This window comes from Mirounga leonina, unplaced genomic scaffold (genome assembly GCF_011800145.1).
Source record: "Mirounga leonina isolate KUSES-001 unplaced genomic scaffold, KU_Mleo_1.0 Mir_93, whole genome shotgun sequence".
In the NCBI taxonomy this organism is placed as follows: Eukaryota; Metazoa; Chordata; class Mammalia; order Carnivora; family Phocidae; genus Mirounga; species Mirounga leonina.
The window spans coordinates 41,715,797-41,739,367 of NW_023270854.1; positions in this window are offsets into that span (position 1 = coordinate 41,715,797).

Below are 23,571 nucleotides of genomic sequence, written 5' to 3' on the forward strand. Positions count from 1 at the left end.
GTGTTTCCAACTCTAATCCATTACCACATGGATAATTCTAGCCTCTTCCCCTTGCTTGTCTATAAATTACCACTCCAATAGTGAGAAAACCTGACTTCCATCATCCACAATCTATTTACTTGATTGTTCAAGGTATGTATAGCAGCATCAGAATCTTTAACCTCTGTCTCTGTAGGAAAAACTTTTATCAACTGGAGTACATTTTTTGTTTATAGTTTATTTTGCCTTTAGTTTTACAAACTCTACTCATTTCTTTTTTTAAGATTTTATTTATTTGAGAGAGAGAATGAGAGACAGAGACATGAGAGGGAGGAGGGTCAGAGGGAGAAGCAGACTCCCTGCTGAGCAGGGACCCCGATGTGGGACTCGATCCCGTGACTCCAGGATCATGACCTGAGCTGAAGGCAGTCGCTTAACCAACTGAGCCACCAGGCGCCCGAACTCTACTCATAAGTTACTTTGGCGAGCATATTTCCCCCACCACTTCACTTCTCCAGTAAGGAGTTTTGTGCATTTATAATACAATTAGATTGCTTTTTCACAATTTTCATTCCATCTTGGGATTTCTTGACCTATTAAGTTACTTAAAAAAAAAAAAAACCCTGCATATATTAAGGTTCACTTTGGCCTATAAAGCTTTATGAGTTTGAAAACTGCATAGCATTATGTATCCACCATTAAAATATCCTACACAATATTTGTACAAACATAAAATATCTACTGTTCTTCACCTGTTTGATCTCTGAATCTCTGCAACCACAAATCTAACATCTCTATACTTTCACCTTTCCCAGAATGTTATATAAATGGAATATTAGTATATGTTGCCTTTCAGACTGGCTTCTTTCACTGATCAATATACATATGAATTCATCCATATCTTTGCATATCTTGATAACTCATTTATTTATTTATTTATTTTTATTTTTATTTTTTTAAAGATTTTATTTATTTGATAGAGAGAGACACAGTGAGAGAAGGAACACAAGCAGGGGGAGTGAGAGAGGGAGAAGCAGGCTTCCCGCCGAGCAGGGAGCCCGATGCGGGGCTCATTCCCAGGACTCTGGGATCATGACCTGAGCTGAAGGCAGACACTTAACGACTGAGCCACCCAGGCGCCCTGATAACTCATTTTTTTAAATCAAGAATAGTATTCCATTAAATGGATTCACCTCAAATTGTCTATCTATTCACCTATTAAAGAACATCTTGCTTATTTCTTAAACTTGTTTTTCACCTAGCCCAGGTATTTTTTTCCGTATGAAAACCTCTTACAGTCTTGACCACCCATATATAAGCCCTGTAACTGTCTATTGTTCTTAGGTTCTAGATCCCAAACAATTACAGTAAACTCTGGACTCCAGTGTCTATATTTCTCTGTTATTACAAGATCTTTTGCTTCCCGCAAATAGTTACAATGTGAATTGTATATCTTAAGCATTCTTTCTTAAATTAATTCAATTTTTTTAAAAAGATTTTATTTATTTATTTGACAGAGACACAGTGAGAGAGGGAACAGAAGCAGGGGGAGTGGGAGAGGAAGAAGCAGGCTTCCCACTGAGCAGGGAGCCCAATGTGGGGCTCAATCCGAGGACCCTGGGATCATGACCTGAGCCAAAGGCAGAAGCTTAACGACTGAGCCACTCAGGTGCCCCAAAATTAATCCAAATTTAACTGCCAATTTATTTTTTTTAAAAGATTTTATTTATTCATTTGACAGAGATAGACACAGCGAGAGAGGGAACACAGGCAGGGGGAGTGGGAGAGGGAGAAGCAGGCCTCCCGCAGAGCGAGGAGCCCGATGCGGGGCTTGATCCCAGGACTCTGAGATCATGACCAGAGCCGAAGGCAGACGCTTAATGACTGAGCCACCCAGGCGCCCCATTAACTGCCAATTTAAAGCACCATTTCTGTTTAAATCTATCAGAACAAAACAAAAGCAAACAAATGAAAAGAAACACACTGAGCCCAAATATGTCATACATAGAATTATCTTCTTGGCTATTTTATGATGTAATGTTGTTCCTCCTTGTAACAATGACACAACTGACTTGCTTCTGTTGTAATTTTAATGTTTCAAATATTTTTCATCCCCTTAAAAGTACATTTTGATGAAAGGAGAATAGGAATCAGGGAGGAGTTAAAGATACCTCTGTAAAATTTAACATGGTGTCATGTCAAATCTTAAAACAGAAATGAAATTATAGAATGACAGCATGAAATTTACATTTTTATGGCACCACCCATTGTGCATCTTTAGAAGATGAAAATAATAGTGTTAGCTCAATAATTCTGGAGTTATGTTTTCCCCAAAGAAAAGATATATACCCTTTCAGTCTGCTTATTATATTCTATGATGTACAATTCCATCAGTTTGACAAATGAAATTTTAGTTAAATTTAGGTAATGCTTTGATTTTTATGACAAAAGGAAATTTAAGTAACAAATCCTTTCCCTTGCTTCTTTTGAAAATCTAAATTTGGAGAAACCACAAAGAATAATTGGGAAATTATTATTGTAATGTTTAATACTCAAATACTTCTAAGTAAATAAGCATCTTTAATGTATTATTTTGCAATATTTTTCAGGTATTGAGAAAAATAAATCTATTTCCTCATAGAGAATTCATTGTACATGTTCATGTCAAATCACAATATCTTATAAAACTTCTATCATATAAAATACCTATATTTTTCCTAGAGAATAGGTTTTTTTTCTAGGACTCTATGATTAGTATAAATAAATACTAAAATCAGATGACAAACACCTGAGGATTTCATGAACAATCAAAGACAAAATTATGCTAAACTGACTCTGGGTCATTGTTCTAAATTACCATTTTCTCAAAGTATATTAAAGTGCTACTGTGTGTGCTCTATAAAAGGAGAATTCATGAATGATTCCAAACATACATACACTAGTCACTAAAAATCGATTGCCTATCTTAGTAGAATTAATTATAACAGATAGTATGACTTGATATAAAACCTAGTAGGGTTCCTGGGTGGCTCAGTCATTAAGCGTCTGCCTTTGGCTCAGGTCATGATCCTGGAGTCTCAGGATTGAGTCCCACATCGGGCTCCCTGCTCAGCGGGGAGTCTGCTTCTCCCTCTGACTCTCACCCCACTTGTGCTCTCTCTCTCTCTCAAATAAATAAATAAAATCCTAAAAAAAAAAAAACAAAAACAAAAAAAACTAACCTAGTAGAACAGTGTAAAGAAACATTTCCATATGGGATATCTCGGTGAGCATAATTTGTCTTTCTTCAAAATATCTTGTTAAATTTCTCATAAATGGAAATGATAAGGAAACTACCTTATAGACAAATCACATAAGGGCCTACCAGAGAAGGTTTAGATAAATAAACATTTCATGGAAGAGAATAACTATTAGTATCATGATTTTGTTAAGAGAATAATACATATTATATATTAAATCATATATATATATATATATAAGAGAACAATACATATTATAGGTATATAATATGTATATAGTTAAATTTCTGGTTTATAGAGACTAAGAAATTTTAGATATAAAATACAAATCTGGGGGTGCCTGGGTGACTCAGTCGGTTAAGCATCTGCCTTAGCTCAGGTCATGATCCCAGGATCCTGGGATTGAGTCCCGCTTCAGACTCTCTGCTCAGAAGGGAGCCCTCTCCCTCTGTCTACTGCTCTGCCTACTTGTGCTCTCTCTGTCAAATAAGTAAGTAAAATATTTTTTAAAAATACAAATCAAGAAGCAATTTTGGTATCTGAAAAGATCGTTTCACAGGGTCTAATATAGCAGGTGATGTTTGGGGGAAATATCTGTAAAGCAGTAGGACTGCAATACTGTGCAGTGCTTGGCCTTACCATGCATTTTTTATCATTTGTGTGGCCATTTACTATAGCACCCTTGTGAGATAGTGTATGCTAGATAAAAAGGTTAGAAAAGTCAGAAATTACTTGTATTTGGTAAATGGACCTGGACAACAAGCAAAGAGGATATGTAGACTAATAGTAAGATTTTTTTTTTCAAAATGCTATTTAAGATTCAGACAGTATAGTAGAGGTTAGACATTATATCAAGAACCAATAAATCAGCAAACATGAGCTGATGTGGGCCACTATATAATCTTAAATAAAGCTAGAAAATTATAGCTGTCTGATTCTTGGCTACTTTGATTATTTTTCCGTGGAAAGCTAAAGCAGAATCCTGTAAGCGAGAATGACTGGGAGCTGCTGGTTACATGAGGCAAGTGTGGAGTGACTGAGTGAAGATAGGTTATTTGATCAGGACTGTCTCCTTACTATTGTATTTGGACCCTCCCCTGTAGAATTACATATGGATTTGTACCTCAAACATAGGAGGTTTATTTTTGTGGGGGGTGGGGAGTAAAATCTGTATAGCAGAAAACAAATGAAAATTTTGAAAAATCGTTTTATTTTTAAAAATTGATCCGGGCTTTAAAAATCTTTGTAGGGTTCTTGTATTTCATCGCTTTACACACATTTCTATTGAGAGTGAGGCATGGCCTTATGAATGGGGGATTAGAACCTTTGTGAGAATCATCTAGAATCATACATATTTGGAGTATTGGCTGTGAGAATCATGGCAGTTTCATCTAAGTGCATCTCTTCCATGTCCCCAAATTGTCAAAGAATGAATTTTTATGTGGGATGGTCTTCTGAGAACAAAGCAAAGAGAATGCTGGTAAGAAATACTGAACATCATGGCTCTTTGTACATATTCCAATGTAAACATTTTTTTCCCATTTATTTTCATCCCTGGGGTCATAATTAGTTTTAAGGAAAAACACTTTAGTGGTACTAATATGTATAATTTTCACTGGAATATTTTTAAGGACCATTCTTTATTTTCTTCCATTTTACAGTGGTTAAAACTTACAGATAGCATTTTATATGCTTTCTTATTGAGTTTGTGTATTATTTAATGAAGTAGTTAAAATATATTTGATCAAATCATGTCATAAATATGTACTCTAAATTACAGTTTATCCCCATCCTCTTTCATCTTACAAATATTATACATTTTCTCCCTCCTGTTAAGTAAAAATAGAATTACATGCTAACTGCTGGCCAATTAGTTTTAGTAATATGATATATTTGAGCTTTCATTGGATATGTAGGGAAAATTTGATAATGACATAAAGGGAATTTAGTAGAGTTATTTCTAATTTTTTACAAGTGATTAGCACTTATTTCCCTCAAAGCAAAATAACATATTTGTATATATTTAACTAATAATACCACACATTTTATACTTTATAGGTAACATAATTTCAGTGAAGCATTACATCATTACTCATTAAACAAGGACTACTGCTTATCTCCTTTCTATAACTTAATATGAATGAATTTATTAATTATATTATATCTTCATTTTGATGCTAATCTTCCCTAAAAGATTTCATCATTTCTTTCTAAGTGTTTTCCATAATATACCACTAACATCATATTTACCTAAACTAAAGAAAATGAAGTTATACTATTTCTGAGAAAAAGTATGTCTGATTTTACTGATTGAGATAAGCTTTGCTAATCAATTTGTATAGCAAACACTTTTCGTAAATTGAACTAAAACTGAAATTCCCTGCTGTTAACTAACATATTAAAGTCAATGAATTTTTATCAAAAATATTGTATTGATGAAAGTGTATTGAAATTAACAGTGTGTTCCATTTTTTTCAACTGTTTCTTGGGATATTCAGTCAAAAATGGTAACTTTACGTCCATGAAAAAAAAATAGCAGGCATAATTAATAGTTATTTGGCAAGCCTTGGTAAAACAATTTTCTTTTTCAGAAACTAAAACTAAATGACTCTAAATAACTTGATAAAATATGCTTTGCATCTTAGTTGTTTTAAGTTCTCTAAAAATTTCAAATCAAAATCTGATCAAATTGTCAACTGATAGATTTTTCAAAATAATTTTTAGCAATAGATTTTCATGTGATTTTGAGGCTATAAATCAAAAAGACATTGATTTAATAAAACACTCTGAATGAACTCTGAAAAAAAAATAGGCATTAAAGGATCATGGAGGCAAATGTGACAATATTCTAGCAACAGGAGTCATCAAGTAGCAATCAGGACACCAAGCATTCTCTAACCCTCAGGTGCCAAATGACTATGAAACATGACTATTTAGTGATTAAATCTAGACTGTTATCCATAAAGGTATATGCTACGGAGCCCATTAATATTTTCTATGGGGCGCCTGGGTGGCTCGGTCGTTAAGCGTCTGCCTTCGGCTCAGGTCATGATCCCAGGGTCCTGGGATAGAGCCCCACATTGGGCTCCCTGCTCGGCGGGAGGCCTGTTTCTCCCTCTCCCACTCCCCTGCTTGTGTTCTGGCTCTCACTGTGTCTCTCTGTCAAATAAATTAATAAAATCTTTAAAAAAAATGTTTCTATCTTGTTTTGTATGCTGTTCATGCTAGGGTGAAGAGATGTCTTGTCACTATTCTAAGACAATGCACACATTTTGAATGAATGATTTCAAACAATTTATAAATAATTTAGAAACCATTTTTATTGATTTTTTAATTTTTTTATTTTATTTTTTTTTGATTTTTTGATTTTTTAAATAATTTCATATTTGCAAAGATAATAGAGAATTCCCATACTCCCCTCATCCGTTTCTCTGTAATGTTAACATCACAGGTTACTGTGGCACATTTGTCACAACTAAGAAACCAACATTTGTACAGGACTGCTATCTGAAATGCAGGCTTTATTTGGATTTTCTAGTAATGTTCTTTTACTTTTCCAGGATCCCACATTGCATATAGTACATCACATCCCCTTTTTTTCTTCTGGTTTATCACAGTTTTGTCTACCTTTTTTTTTTAATCCTCTTTTTTTTTAAATAATCTTGACAGTTTTGAGCAATACTGGTCAAATGAATGTGTCTAAATTTGAGTTTGTCTGCTGCATATCTCATGATTAGCCTGGAATTATATGTTTGGAGAAAGAGCACCACAAAGATGAAGCTCCCTTTCATCACATGTATCAGGGATACATGACACCCTCATGACTTATCACTGGTGACATTTAAATTCATCATTGGTTAAGGTAGTTTTTGTCAGACTTCTCTCTTTAAAGTTACTGTTTTTCCCCTTTCCTACTCTCTTTCTTCAAAACCAGTGCCTAAGTCCAGCTCAGGCATGGAGCCAACGAAGAGATAAGTTCTTCCAAATGCGGGGAGGTAAATTATCAACACCTATTGTTTGGAATGCTTTGTAAAGAAAGGTTTGCTCCTTCTACTCCATTTATTTACTGAAATCTGAATACTTTTTAATATTATTTAATTGTATTTACACTCTCACTCAGGACCAGCTTCATGGATGTGTGGCCTACGCAAGCATAAAGGGCCTCATGCTCAAAAAGGCCCAACTTTAACTTAATTTTCTGATGTTAAACTATCTAGAAATTCTTAATTTTTAAACAATATGCCCCTCCCCTGATTTTTTGTTTGTTTGTTTGTTTTGCTCTGGGCCCCACAAATTACATAGCCAGCCCTGATATCATAAAAGGAAGCCCATTTCTACCATTCGTAGTGCTCATTAGCAAAACCCCAGGTATTGATAAGACATTCAAAAATAAAGAGACAGAACTTGGAGGAGCCCTCCTAGTAGTAATTTTAATCAATACCTAACTGAACTCAGTTCCTGGAGTTCAATTCTTGATAACAGCAACCGGTTTATTTCAGATGAGTTTGAACCAAGCAGAAAACATAATACAGACTACCACTATCTAGACCAACATAGTTTAAATTAAAACATGGATTTTCAAATCCTAATCTTTTGAAGTATAGTCCAATGCAATAATATAAGTAGGTCTTTTTGTTTAGTGCTGAATCCTTGGTGGTAGTAATTACCTAGTATTTGTCACTTCCAGTTTCCTTTTGTCCACCTCTTCTCTAAGATAGTATCAAGGTGGTCCATATGAGTCTTGTGGCATGACTTTGTTGTGGTGTGTAGGGTTCTCAGTATCATTTGGCAATATAGTGGAGGAAAAATGTCTCTCATTCAGAAGGATGTTCTCTGACAGGCTTCTTAACTCTGGAAGCCTCCTTATTCACACTGAGGCTACCTACAGCCCACATGGAGTCCCTGACACAGCGTCTATCTGTATTGGGCCCCTCCTCCTTGCAATGCCAGCTTATTGTTTCTCAGGTCAGCTACTTTCTGGTCAACTCTAAGTAGGGGTAAGGGATTGCAGGAAGTCCTGAAGCTCTCCAGGCTTTCTAAAAAGTAGGAGTGGTCCTCAAAACATGGTTTACCTTTTGGTTTTGTTGACTGTTTCTTTTGCTGTGCAAAAGCTTTTTATCTTGTTGAAGTCCTAATACTTCATTTTTGCCCTTGCTTCCCTTGCCTTTGATGATGTTTCTAGGAAGAAGTTGCTGTGGCTGAGGTCGAAGCGGTTGTTGCCTGTGTTCTTTAGGATTTTGATGGACTCCTGTCTCACATTGAGGTCTTTCAACCATTTGGAATCTATTTTTGTGTGTGGTGTAAGGAAATGGTCCAGTTTCATTCTTCTGCATGTGGCTGTCCAACTTTCCCAACACCATTTGTTGAAGAGACTGTCTTTTTTTCCATTGGACATTCTTTCCTGCTTTGTCGAAGATTTGTTGACCATAGAGTTGAGGGTCCATTTCTGGGCTCTCTATTCTGTTCCATTGACGTATGTGTCTGTTTTTGTGCCAGGACCATACTGTCTTGATGATGACAGCTTTGTAATAGAGCTGGAAGTCCGGAATTGTGATGCCACCAGCTTTGCTTTTCTTTTTCAATATTCCTTTGGCTATTCGGGGTCTTTTCTGGTTCCATACAAATTTTAGGATTATTTTTTCCATTTCTTTGAAAAAAGTGGATGGTATTTTGATAGGGATTGCATTAAATGTGTAGATTACTCTAGGTAGCATTGACATCGTCACAATATTTGTTCTTCCAATCCATGAGCATGGAACCTTTTTCCATTTCTTTGTGTCTTCCTCAATTTCTTTCATGAGTATTTTATAGTTTTCTGAGTACAGATTCTTTGCCTCTTTGGTTAGATTTATTCCTAGATGTCTTATGGTTTTGGGTGCAATTGTAAATGGGATCAACTCCTTAATTTCTCTTTCTTCTGTCTTGTTGTTGGTGTATAGGAATGCCACTGATTTCTGTGCATTGATTTTATATCCTGCCATTTTACTGAATTCCTGTATGAGTTCTAGCAGTTTTGGGGTGGAGTCTTTTGGGTCTTCCACATAAAGTAGCATATCATCTGCAAAGAGTGAGAGTTTGACTTCTTCTTTGCCGATTTGAATGCCTTTTATTTCTTTTTGTTGTCTGATTGCTGTGGCTAGGGCTTCTAATACTATGTTGAATAGCAGTGGTGATAGTGGACATCCCTGCTGCATTCATGACCTTAGGGAGAAAGCTCTCAGTTTTTCCCCATTGAGAATGATATTCGCTGTGGGTTTTTCATAGATGGTTTTTATGATATTGACATATGTACCCTCCATCCCTATACTCTGAAGAGTTTTGATCAAGAAAGGATGCTGTACTTTGTCAAATGCTTTTTCTGCATGTATTGAGAGGATCATATGGTTCTTGTTGTTTCTTTTATTAATGTATTGTGTCACATGGATTCATTTGTGGCTGTTGAACCAATCTTGCAGCCCAGGGATAAATCCCACTTGGTCGTGGTGAATAATCCTTTTAATGTACTGTTGGATCCTATTGGCTAGTATTTTGGTGAGAATTTTTGCATCCATGTTCATCAGGGATATTGGTCTATAATTCTCCTTTTTGATGGGGTCTTTGTCTGGTTTTGGAATCAAGGTAATGTTGGCCTCATAAAACCAGTTTGGAAGTTTTCCTTCCATTTCTATTTTTTGGAACAGTTTCAGAAGAATAGGTATTAATTCTTCTTGAAATGTTTGGTAGAATTCCCCTGCGAAGCCATCCGGCCCTGGGCTTTTGTTTGTGGGGAGATTTTTGATGACTGCTTTAATTTCTTTAGTGGTTATAGGTCTGTTCAGGTTTTCTATTTCTTCCTGGTTCAGTTTTGGTAGTTGATACATCTCTAGGAATGCATCCATTTCTTCCAGATTATTTAATTTGCTGGCATATAGATGCTCATAATATGTTCTTATAATTGTTTGTGTTGAGGGCTGATGGAATGGTGGGGGGTAGGAGGGATGGGGTGGCTGGGTGATAGACATTGAGGAGGGTATAAGCTATGGTGAGCACTGTGATTTGTGTAAGACTGTTGAATCACAGCCCTGTACCTCTGAAACAAATAATACATTATATGTTAAAAAAAAAAAAAAGAAGAAGAAGAAGATAGCAAGAAGGGAAGAATGAAGGGGAGGAAATCGGAGGGAGAGACGAACCGTGAGAGACTATGGACTCTGAGAAACAAAATGAGGTTTCTGGATGGGAGGGGGTGGGGGGATGGGTTGGCCTGGTGATGGTATTAATGAGGGCACGTACTGCATGGAGCACTGGGAGTTATACACAAACAATGAATCATGGAACACTACATCAAAAACTAAAGATATAATGTATGATGATTATCATAACATAATAAAATAAAAAAAAGAAAAAAAAACATGGTTTACCTTGCTTGACTGATGTGTACTCCTGTGCTGTCAGTTATCTTGTCATGAGAGGTCTAAAATGAGAGCAGGGACGGGGGGCGGAAACCCTAAATTACCCTTAGCTTTGTCCTCACTCATCTACCACAACACTGACCACTTTCTTCTCTCCTTTTTCTTTCTTTTTCACACCCTTAAAGTATCAGAACCTTGTCTCCTTGGTTGACCTTAGTCTTCTAACTCGATCCTTACTGGCACAAAAGGGAATTCTATGATCTGAGTCTTCCAGATTTAGCTCTTGCTATATTATTTGAAATCTGGAAGAATTTAGCAAACTTCTGTCTACCCAAACCCTGAATTTCAAGTTTCCCAGGTTTTAAGGGTTGAAAAACTACCCTTTCCTTTCCTGGGGTAATCTACTCCCTGAGTATGTAGGATTGTCTTATAATTAGAGTTTATGAGTTTAATATTTTAATATATTATCTTCCTACCTATTATGTCAATGAAAAGCTGTATGTACAATATTTGGAAAACTTAAGTGTAATAGACTGTATCATCATATATTTACAATTATATTTTCCTAATAACCTGGAACCAAGATAAAAATTAGAATTTTGGGGTCCTCAGAGTTCCTTATCAAAATGGCAGTGCCACAGGGAAAGCTCTCCCCCTCTGCCAATCATCCATTGATCCCTTTCTCTTTCCACTCATAATAGGATCATCCACCACAGGGCCTTGCCCAGTATTTCAGCCTTCATGTATAAGCTCACTCTATATCTTGCAAATAAAACTTGTATCCTGTAGACTTCTTGCTCTTGGGGATGAGACACATTTGAAGAAGGCCAGACTGGGGTCTGCTAAAATATCAGTGAGCGTCTTATCTTTGTCTAGGGGCAAATTTATGAAAGTCAAATCATATACTAATGAAAATAAAATCCAGTCACTATCCCTACAACTTCCAAAGGTAAGCAGTGTTAATAATTTGAAATATATTCTCCTAGTTTATATATAAATATATACCTATACATATAAGTAAATACATTTAATATATGCATACACATACTTAGAATGAGAGGGCAAGTTTTATATAATATAAAACACTATAACATAGTATTTCAGTATACTAGTTTTTTATATTACTATGATATAATATTGTATAGTGTACAGTATATAGTACTGTAGTGTATAGCGTTCATTTAACAGAAAGTCATAAGCATTTCCTTTTCATTCATTACTTAGCCTTTAAAAGAGATTTTTAGTAGCTTCAAAATGCTTAATTTTATTGAGGTATATAATTTATTATGTGATTTCTTGATTGGTGGCATTTAGGCCATTCCAATTTTTTATTTTATTTTATTTTATTATGTTATGTTAGTCACCATACAATACGTCATTAGTTTTTGATGTGGTGATCCAAGATTCATTGTTTTCATATAACACCCAGTGCTCCATGCAGTACATGTCCTCCTTAATACCCATCACCGGGCTAACCAATTCCCCCTCCCCCCTCCCCTCTAAAACCCTGTTTGTTTCTCAGAGTCCATAGTCTCTCATGGTTCATCTCTCCCTCCAATTCCCCCCCGCCTTCATTTTTCCCTTCCTTCTCCTAATGTCCTCCATGCTATTCCTTATGTTCCACAAATAAGTGAAACCATAGGATAATTGACTTTCTCTGCTTGACATATTTCGCTTAGCATAATCTCCTTCAGTCCCATCCATGTTGATGTATAAGTTGGGTATTCATCCTTTCTGATGGCTGAGTAATATTCCATTGTACATATGGACCACATCTTCTTTATCCATTCATCTGTTGAAGGGCATCTCAGCTCTTTCCACAGCTTGGCTATTGTGGACATTGCTGCTATGAACATTGGGGTGCATATGGCCCTTCTTTTCACTACATCTGTGTCTTTGGGGTAAATACCCAGTATTGTAATTTCTGGGTCATAGGGTAGCTCTATTTTTAATTTTCTGAGGCACCTCCACACTGTTTTCCAAAGTGGCTGTACCAACTTGCATTCCCATGAACAGTGTAAGAGAGTTCCCCTTTCTCCACAACCTCTCCAACATTTGTTGTTTCTTGCCTTGTCAATTTTTGCCATTCTAACTGGTGTAAGGTGGTATCTCAGTGTGGTTTTGATTTGAATTGTTGCCTCTTTCATATCAGCCACAGCAACTTCTTTCAAGATACATCTCCAAAGGCTACTGAAACAAAAGCAAAAATGAACTTTTGGGACTTCATCAAGATAAAAAGCTCTGCACAGCAAAGGAAACAGTCAACAAAACAAGGAGGCAACCCACAGAATGGGAGAAGATATTTGCAAATAACACTATAGATAAAGGGCTGGTATCCAAGATCTATAAAGAACTTCTCAAACTCAACACCCAAAAAACAAATAACCAAGTCAAAAAATGGGCAGAAGACATGAAAAGACACTTCTCCAAAGAAGACATACAAATGGCTAACAAACACATGAAAAAATATTCATCATCATTAGCCATCTAGGCCATTCCAATTTTTAAAAATATTATAACCAACTATCTTAGTAGTTCATTATGATAGGAAGACTCAAACTGCACCAAACTATATGAACATCTATAATATGTATATACTGAAGCTTATATTAATCAAAATTGTATTATAATTATATTTTACCACTAGGGCATATGTATCTATTTCACCCACTCTTTGCCAATTAGAAAAATAAATTATGTTATTTAATTTTTTTAAATTTGTTTTTTCTTTGATGAATACTAAGGTTAAATATACTTTCAAATGTTTATTGAATATCTGCATGTCTCTATTCATATCATGCCTTTTGATTGAACTGGAATTTTAAACCTTTAAAACAATTTTATTTGTCAGGCTTGGGGATTATTAAGTGATTATTTTATCAAAGCAATAGTCATTTGAATAGCAGGAACACCAACTCTGATCATAAGCACTTAAAATTTCTAATAGTATTAGGATGATATATAGTCTTGTTTAATATTTTTTAAAATATAAGTTGCAAATAGTATTTAAAAAAATAAATAATAGCATACATCCTTAACTTTTAAGCAGGGTGATTACTTGTAGCTGCAATTTCTTTCTTCTAGATTATTCTCTCTCTTTTGAAGGAATTAAGCAATGAAATGATTTATATTCCCTTGAGAAACTTTCTCCTGATTTAATTACAGAATCCTGTCCTCACTGTGGTGACATTTTACATCTATCACAAGTATTGCACCTAAATAACAACCGATATAAGCTGGTGGTGTCCACTTGCTCTTATGTACAATATACATGCCTATTTCATGGACGGCTAGGCAAACATTCTTCATCTACTTGTTTTTATTTTCCTAAGAAACCTACTAGTACAAATGGAGGGTTCTAGAGGGAGGGGGATGGGGGATGGGTTAGCCTGGTGATGGGTATTAAAGAGGGCACATACTGAATGGAGCACTGGGTGTTATACACAAACAATGAATCATGGAACACTACATCAAAAACTAATGATGTAGTGTATGGTGATTTACATAACATAACATAAAAAAAAAAGAAACCTACTAGTAAATGCTTGTTAGGTTTTTTAAATAACTATTTGTAATAAAGCATGATATAAAGAATATTTTAAAAAATAAATTGGCAATCCTCTATAAATTAATTAACACTTTAAATTAGTGACTTTTTTAAGATTGAATTAGCATTTTCTTTTACTTTTTTCAATTTATTTGGCTATATTGTAACCAATATTTTAGAAGTCAAAGACAAATATGACAGATGTAAGAATTTGATGAAAATTTAGCTATTATACTTAAAGGGACATTAATCTTTTAAAGATTTTCACATAAGTCAACTGTAGAGATGCAAAATTCAGGAGTAGAAAAAGAGACACAATAGAGATACAAAATAACAATTCTGCAAATTTAGAAAGGTAGTTAATGGAAATTGCTCAGCTGGTTAAGGTAACATGTAAATACTTATTATGATGATTGTGTTGTTTTTTTTTTATCCTTATATTTGTATTTTGTTTTCCAAGATTGAAGATCATGACATTGATCAAGTTAACAAGAATGTGAATGTGGACTACTATCCAGTAGTACTTGCACATTTTCAGTGATCCCCTCACAAGTGCAGATTTCTGTTCTATCACTGGTAATTAGAATGAAGCTGTGGGATAGCTAGCTGGATAAAATTAACTGCATAGTTTATGGAAACTATGTGGGGATAAATCCACAATTTCAGCTTTATTTATATCTAATTTTAAACAGGGGAAACTAAAAATAGAAAAATATGAAGTATATTATTTTATCTAAGAAAGACATATCCATATCAGTTAAGTGATATTTATATGTTGTTTGAGTTCTCTTACAGGTAAGAACAACATTCAAAGCCAATTTTGCCTTCTTTGCTATATGATAGATTATATAATATGTAGTTAAGAAGAAAAATCACATAAATTACTGTATGTATTCTTCATACATAATTTTATTTTATGAGTGATATTTGTGTAGTCTCACAACTAGGCATATAGAGAGTGCACTGGAGAAATTAGTTTCAAGATTTATAGACAAAATTTCTTTCACTGGTGAGTCATTTTATTTTCAGGAACAATGGCTCTTAATGAGAACACATATGTTTATGCTAAATAACCTGTAACACCAACTGAGGTGGCACAGTCACCTAGCTATTAGGAAGATTGATTTTGCCTCAGTGTATCGCTTTGCAAAAGAAATACCCTTCAGGTTAGTTGAAAAGTTATCAAATATGTAGTTTAAATGAGCAGTGACAATTCCAAAGGAGGCAGGAGAATTGTAACTTGCCCCTGAAAAAGCATTTTAACTCCCTAAAGATGACAAGCAGTCATCTATCAAAATAAAGTTGCCCACATTTTTTGACTATTGTTTTCTATTGTCTTAATCTTTTTACCTGCTTAATAACATTTGTTAAGAAAAACACACTTTTGGTTCTTTTAAACATGAGATATTTTGCCAAACAAGACTATACCATATTGAACGTTCACTGGAAGGAGCACTTAATGATCATTTTCAGAATAATTTTCTTTCATATGCAAGAAATTCTGAGTATGCTTCAAGTGCAAGTGGTTTTAAAACTAACATTATAAGTCATGTAATTACAATAACTTGGCCTTTCCATTGTCTCTTTTCTGCAAGTTTATTGGTTTGTAGACTTCATTCACTGAAGCCCTTTGCAACCCTCAAACTCTTATTTTTTTACAGGAATAAGTCTGTTTGTGACCACTCCCTTTTTTGTTTCCAGTATTTGTTTCATCTCCACATTCAGGGCCTTTGCAAACAAATCAGAAATAACACTTATCTTCCTGCCTGCCCCCCCAAAATATTTTTTTCCTGAATGATTTTGGCAATAATTCTATAGTTACCCATTGTTAGCATAGTCCAGTAGAACTTTTCATAAAAGATAAATCTCACATATAGAAAATAGTACAAGAGCAGCACCCCTGATAATTTTGGAGCAATCACTCAGGAATAAATTCTTCTTATTCTAGATATTGGATCTATGAAATACTTTTTTCTTTTGTGGTCTAGTAAATTTTCTTTCTAAATATGACCTTGGGTATCCAAAGACAAATGAGGAGCAAAAGCAAGAAAAGAGATGGAGAGGGAAGAGAAAAGAGAGAATAAAAGAAGGAAACTGAATTTCGTCTTATAATCTCAACTCCATAGTCACATACAGTCACTTCCACTGCATTCTCGTTTTTGTTGTTGTTTTTTTAATATATTTTTTATTATTATGTTATGTTAATCACCATACATTACATCATTAGTCTTTGATGTAATGTTCCATGATTCACTGTTTTCATATAACACCCAGTGCTCCATGCAGTATGTGCCCTCTTTAATACCCAAAACCAGGCTAACCCATCCCCCCATTCCCCTCCCCTCTAGAACCCTCAGTTTGTTTTTCAGAGTCCATATTCTCTCATGGTTCATCTCCCTCTCCAATTTCCCCCACTTCATTCTTCCCTTTTGATTGGTGCATTTAGCCCATTTACATTCAGGGTAACTGTTGAAAGGTATGAATTTAGTGCCATTGTAGGGCTTGTAAGGTGACTGTTACTATATATTGTCTGTGTTCGTTTCTGGTCTATGTTACTTTTAGGCTCTCCCTTTGCTTAGAGGACCCCTTTCAATATTTCTTGTAGGGCTGGTTTCATGTTTGCAAATTCCTTTAGTTTTTGTTTGTCCTGGAAGCTTTTTATCTCTCCTTCTATATTTCAATGACAGCCTAGCTGGATATAGTATTCTTGGCTGCATATTTTTCTCATTTAGTGCTCTGAATATATCCTGCCAGTCCTTTCTGGCCTGCCAGGTCTCTGTGGATAGGTCTGTTGCCAATCTTATGTTTCTACCATTGTAGGTTACAGATCTCTTATCCCGAGCTGCTTTCAGGATTTTCTCTTTGTCTCTGAGACTCATAAGTTTTACTATTAGATGTTGGTGTGTTGACCTATTTCTATTGATTTTGAGGGTGTTCTCTGTGCCTCCTGGATTTTGATGCCTGTTTCCTTCCCCAAATTAGGGAAGTTCTCTGCTACAATTTGCTCCAGTATACCTTCTGCCCCTCTCTCTCTTCTTCTTCTGGGATCCCAATTATTCTAATGTTGTTTCATCTTATGGTATCGCTTATCTCTCGAATTCTGCCCTCCTGATCCAGGAGTTGTTTATCTCTCTTTTTCTCAGCTTCTTTATTTTCCATCGTTTGTTCTTCTATATCACTGATTCTCTCTTCTGCCTCATTTATCCTAGCAGTTAGAGCCTCCATTTTTTATTGCACCTCATTAATAGCCTTTTTGATTTCGACTTGGTTAGATTTTAGTTCTTTTATTTCTCCAGAAAGGGTTTCTCTAATAACTTCCATGCTTTTTTCAAGCCCAGCTAGTATCTTTAAAATCGTCATTCTGAACTCTAGTTCCAACATCTTACTAATGTCCATATTGATTAGATCCCTGGCAGTTGGTACTACCTCTTGTGCTGTTTTTTGAGGTGATTTTTCCCATCTTGTCATTTTGTCCAGAGGAGAATAAATGAATGAGAGAACAAAATGCTAACAGGGTAACAATGACCCCAGAAAATACACACTAAACAAATCAGAAGAGACCTGAAACTGGGGGGAAATAAAGGGAAAGAAAGAAAAAAGAAAAAAATAAATAAAAAGATAAAAACAAAAAACAAAAAAGACAAAAAACAGAAAACAGAATATGGTCAGATATGATCAGGCTGGTGAATAGATCAGTGCCACACACTAGATTTTGGGTGTATTTTGGTCTGTTAGAAGAAACTGCCTCCCAAAGTTTTAAAGAAAGAAAAACTTATATATGTACAAAAATAAGGGTAAATATGATGACGTGATGGAATATGACTGTAAAGATGAAAATTATAAAAGATTTTATAAAAGGAATTGATAAGGGGCACCTAGGTGGCTCAGTCGTTAAGCGTCTGCCTTCGGCTCAGGTCATGATCCCAGGGTCCTGGGATCGAGCCCCGCATCAGGCTCCCCACTCTGTGGGAAGCCTGCTTCTCTCTCTCCCACTCCCCCTGCTTGTGTTCCTGCTCTCACTATCTCTCTCTCTGTCAAATAAATAAATAAAATCTTTAAAAATAAATAAATAAAATAAAAGGAATTGATAAGAAGCTGGTTGAAAAAAGAAAGAAGAGGATTAAAAAAAAGGGAGAGAATGTGATCAGGCATGAGACTAGAACAAAGCCATATACTAGAGATTTAGGGTGTATTTTGGTCTGTTAGAAGAAACTGTACCCCAACATTTTAAAGAGAGAACAACTCATATATTAATATCAAAAATAAGGGTAACTACTATGAAGGGATAGAATATGACTCTAAAAATGAAAAATAAAAAAGATTTTTTTTAAAGGGATTGATAAGATGTTGGTTGAAAAAGGGAAAAAGAAAAATTCAAAAAAAATTAATTTTAAAAGACTAAAGAATCATGGGAAAAAAGCCATGAATTCTATGTGCAGTATTACCCTAGTGCTGGAGTTCTGCTGTTCTCATTGATCGGTAAACTTGGTCTTGGCTGGCTGTTCTTGCTGATCTTCTGGGGGAGGGACCTGTTGCCATGGTTCCCAAATGTCTTTGCTGGAGGCGGAATTGCCCCTCCCTTGCCTGGTCCTGGCTAAGTAATCTGCTTGGGTTTGCTCTCGGGAGCTTGTGTTCCTTGAAAGCTTTCTGTACAGCTTTGGAAGATAAGAGTGAAAATGGTGGCCTCCCAATCTCTGCCCTGAAGGAGTCAAGAACTTGGGGGCCCCACTCCTCAGTGCACCCCCAGAGAAAAGCAGTCGATCACTCCCATCTCCCCGGTCTCTGACCGCACTCCGTGCTCACCTGGCCTGTGACCGAGCATTTCTATCTCTGGCACATGACCCTGTTTGGAATCTCCAAACCCGGCAGGTCCCTGTGGTGCACTTCTATGCCACTCCTCCAGGGGGAGGAAGGGGAGTCTCCCCGGATCTGCCACTTGTTGGGTCCCTGCTGGAAGAGCAGTGGCCCGACTGTGCCATGGATCACAGTTTATGGCAACCCCGAGCTGAGAGCCCACTCCTCTGCTCCGTCTCTGCAGCCGGCTTCCCCGCTCCAATACCTGGGAGCTGTGCTGCACTCAGGAACCCCCAGTCTTTCTGTGACCCCAAAGGTCCTGAGACCACACTGTCCCAGTGAGGGTTCCACCCCCCGCTTAAACACTGGAGTGACATCCCTCAGCGGAGCCGACTTCTAAAAGTTCTGATTTTGTGCTCTGCAACTCTATCACTTGCCAGAAGTGGCTGATGGAGGCTCCCTCCCCCGCCATCTATCTTCCCGAATATTGCCTCAGATTCACTTCTCTGCATGTCCTACCTTCCAGAAAGTGGTCGCTTTTCTGTTCAGAGAGTTGCTGCTATTCTTTTCTTCAAACTCCTGTTGAGTTTGTAGGTGTTCAGAATGGTTTGATCCCTATCTAGCTGAATTCCTGGTACCAGACAAAATTTAGATCTCCTACTCCTCTGCCATCTTGCTCCTCCCCTCCTGCATTCTGTTTTGATAGAAGTACAAACAAAGGCTGGCCCAGAATGAAGAGAAGAATTAAAATGCAAAATCGCATCATTGGGAACTAGCTGAATAATCATAGTACATCTACAATCTGGAATTCTATGCAGCTATTAAAAGATGAAAATGGGCTCCAAGAAATATTATTGGGTAGTGAAAAACAGAGGAAGAGAAGAATTTATATAATATACTGCTAAGGGGGAAAGAAGAGTATTTTCATGAACTTATATTTAACAGAAAAAAATTTTGGAAGGAAGGTGATAACAGTGAATGACCTGGGAAATATGATGTTGCAGAAAGAACAGGGCAGATAGAGAATGGAAGAAGGAGAAGTTTTTTTAGTGATATTATTAAATGTTTTGAATTTTACTTTTTAAATTCATTACCTATTCAACACTATTTTACATAATATATGAAGCTAACAAGTCAGTAGTAATTATGTTACTCAGTTATTTGTGCATAGGAATACTCTAGTACTAAGTGAACATTTGGAAGGTGGTGATAACAAAGTAACATATAAACCATCCTTCAAAAATCACTGGAACATATTACTGGATACAGATACCCATAAAAGCATAAAATGTTGTGTGCTAACACGTGACAAGATATGTCCTTTCACATATTTCCTTTTCCATGATATTAAAGTACAAGTTGTTCTGCTCCTTTAAAATGTAGAGTGTGAATTATTTTTTGAGGAGGGAAATTCAAAGAATGAATAATCATCTATGAATATTTCCTTCTCAGAAATGGAGTAGTAATAAATTTGGGACATTTTAAAATTTGAGTTTGGAAGACATTTTGATATGTCAATAAATATGCATGAGGGGATACAATGCTTTCATTTATATGATACTTATATTTATCTCATGAAATCAATGTAAACATTATAATTAGAAGCAATGTTTATAGAGAATTAAAGATCTAGTCTTATCTTTGGAAAAGGATGTATTTGTTTCAGCAGACAGCTTATGTTTAAAAATATTTATTTGCATATTATTGCATTTGCCTATCTCTTCAATTTTTATTTAGAATGATATACAGATTTTTTTTCCACTTAGGTTTAAAATCTGTTTCTTATTTTATAGAACAAGTGTGGCAATTTAAAATAGTTCTCATGTTGCTAAAATAATAACATCTTAAATTATTAACTAAAGTACTTTGTTTTATCACAATTATGTTTTAATTTGATTCTTCTTACTTTTAAAATCAAGTATTAAATTTCTCACAGTGAGTTTTAGGATATGCACACAATCTCTATTAATATTTAACTGGTACTATTAGAATTCTGCCTCTAACTTATTATTGTTTAAAATATGAAGCACTATTCCTTGTAAATAAATAAACTATGAAGCACTGTGCAAATCTAAAAGTTTTCTGTATAACATTCTAATATTTCTTTAAGAGTAGAAATAATATTTACACTTGACACTAGACATATATGCTGGAAAAATACAATATTGTAGACATATAACAGACAATGCAGTGATAAAATATCAGTAAAATATTTTCTATGCAGCAGAATATATATAGATAGATAGATGATAGATAGATGATAGATAGATAGATAGATAGATAGATAGATAGATAGATAGATAGATAGATAGATTAAGGAGAAACAGGAATGAATCTGGAGTCTCCATTTCTCCATTTGTGTGTTTAAAGAAAGTATGAGGCTTTGTGTACTATACAGATAATACTAGACAAGAATAAGAACATATATGCTACAGACATATCTGCCAATAAAATGGTCCCCTAGAGGAGACAGTATCACTGTACTTAATTTCCTTGTTTCAACTATAAATGAAAGCATTATACTAGAATGCCACTAAACAGCTTTCAATTTTCTATTTCTATGGCTAAAGATTCAAAAGTGGAAAAAAGAAGAGAAAAGAATGAAATAATACAGCATCAATATTAGTATAAATAAATTTGTAAGTGGCATATGATAAAATGACAACAGTTTTTCATGTAGAGTTTACTACCCATTAACTATGTTTCATTCATGAGATAGTGCGTTTCACTTGGCTAATAGAGAAATGCATATTTGCACGTGGGCTTCTAAATATTTCTAAAATGAACTCATATCTGTGCATATCAATCAAAAGAGTGGAGTAATTGGGTAAGAATACATAGTAGATATATCAGTGTCCTCTTAACTCTCTCACATACATTTTTCATCAAACCCTATTGTTGGGACACACTACTTACTTGTTCCACTAGATTCAATATAAAAATATATTAGAGTCTAAAGATGTTAAAATTAAGAGTGTTTAAAACAAGAATAAATGAATTATACACTATATTCTTGAAAAGTTAACCAAAGGAAAACAATCTGCCCAATTCATTTTCTGTCTTCTGAAATGATATATACAATGAGATATATTAATTTGTAGAATTTTTACAAGGTAATTTGAAATTTCATTTTAAATTGGGGGAAAAAACCTTGGCAATGTAGAAATGAAGGAAGCTAGCTGAAAACAATTATTGATTGGATTTGAGAAATTGATTTTGGAGATAGGAAGGTTAGGGACGAATTTTCAGTGATCAATAATAGATTAAGGGCAATTAACAAAGGAACAAAGCTAGAGAAAGAAGCAACATAATATCACATCAAGGAGATTTAATTAGAAGCCTAAAGCAAAACTGCTATTTAGCTAAGTATTCTTGTTAGTAATGAAACTAATTTATCCTTTTTGACCCATTTTTCAGAAAACCTTGTGACTCCAACCTGAATACTAAATTAGACAATTAGCATGAAACAAGATTTCTAGGTTTCCTAAAGATACTTATTTAATTTTTATAAAGTTGGACTAAGAAATTCCCCAATAATGCCTCTCTGAGGGTTTAGGGCTTAGAAATTAAAGAGTTTGAATCCACCCAGTTGCCAACCCTGTGTTTTCCTGATCTCTATACAACTGACAGAGGCTAATCTCTGTATTCAATTGGGCAACATTTTCACCAGTCGAGTTCATAGAATACTCTCATTACATATTTGAATCCCTTAATCACTCCAAAAACATCCCCTTTGGATTCAGTCAACATACTTGTTCATCATGAATTTGGTGCATTTTTAATGTGTGGCGGAAACTCTGTTAGATACTGGTGATAAAGCCGTGAATAAACATAAACAGTAATCCCTTCCTGCAGGAAAAGAAAATATTCTTGTGGCAATAACACAAATTAACAAAATAAATTAATAAAATGTATGTTATATTGCATTGTGATATGTGCTAGAGGGAAATAAAAAGCAAAAAAGCATAACTGGGAGTGTGGAGGACATTGCAATTTTATATAAACTAGTCAGGGAAGGTCTCGTGGAGAAAGTAATGTTTGGCAAAGGGCAGGAAAGAGGAGCATGGTCAAGCTGTGAGGATATCTTGGGAGACCATTCTAGGCAAGAGAGCAGCCAAATGCCCAGAAGTGGGAGAATGCTGTGTGTGTTTTAGGAAGTGATTTTTACACTGTATTTTTTAAATTGTATTTTAATTTTAGGAAAGATCTAACAAAGGGGAATAAAATAAGCTAGATGAAAGCAGAATTATTGATTGAGTTTGAGGAATTAATTTAGGAGACAGGATGCTTGGGAAGCAGTTGAATAGGTCAATGTGACTGGAGTCAACTGGCCAGCAGGGGGAGTAGTGGAAAATGAAATCAGAGGAGTTAAAAAGAACTGGGTACCCTAGGACCTACAGCCCTTTTCACGGACTTTCACATCATTCCTAGGGTTTGAGAAAAAGGAGAGATATGATGTGACTCAGCTGCTTTATTAAGTGTAAACCAAGAGGAGGTGAGAGTGAAAGCTATTGCAATAACCCAAGCAAGAAATGACAATGGCTTGAGCCAGGAGGAAAAACTGAATATAGTGATCAGAGTCTAGGTATATTTTGAAGGCAGAGCCAAAAGAATTGTCTGC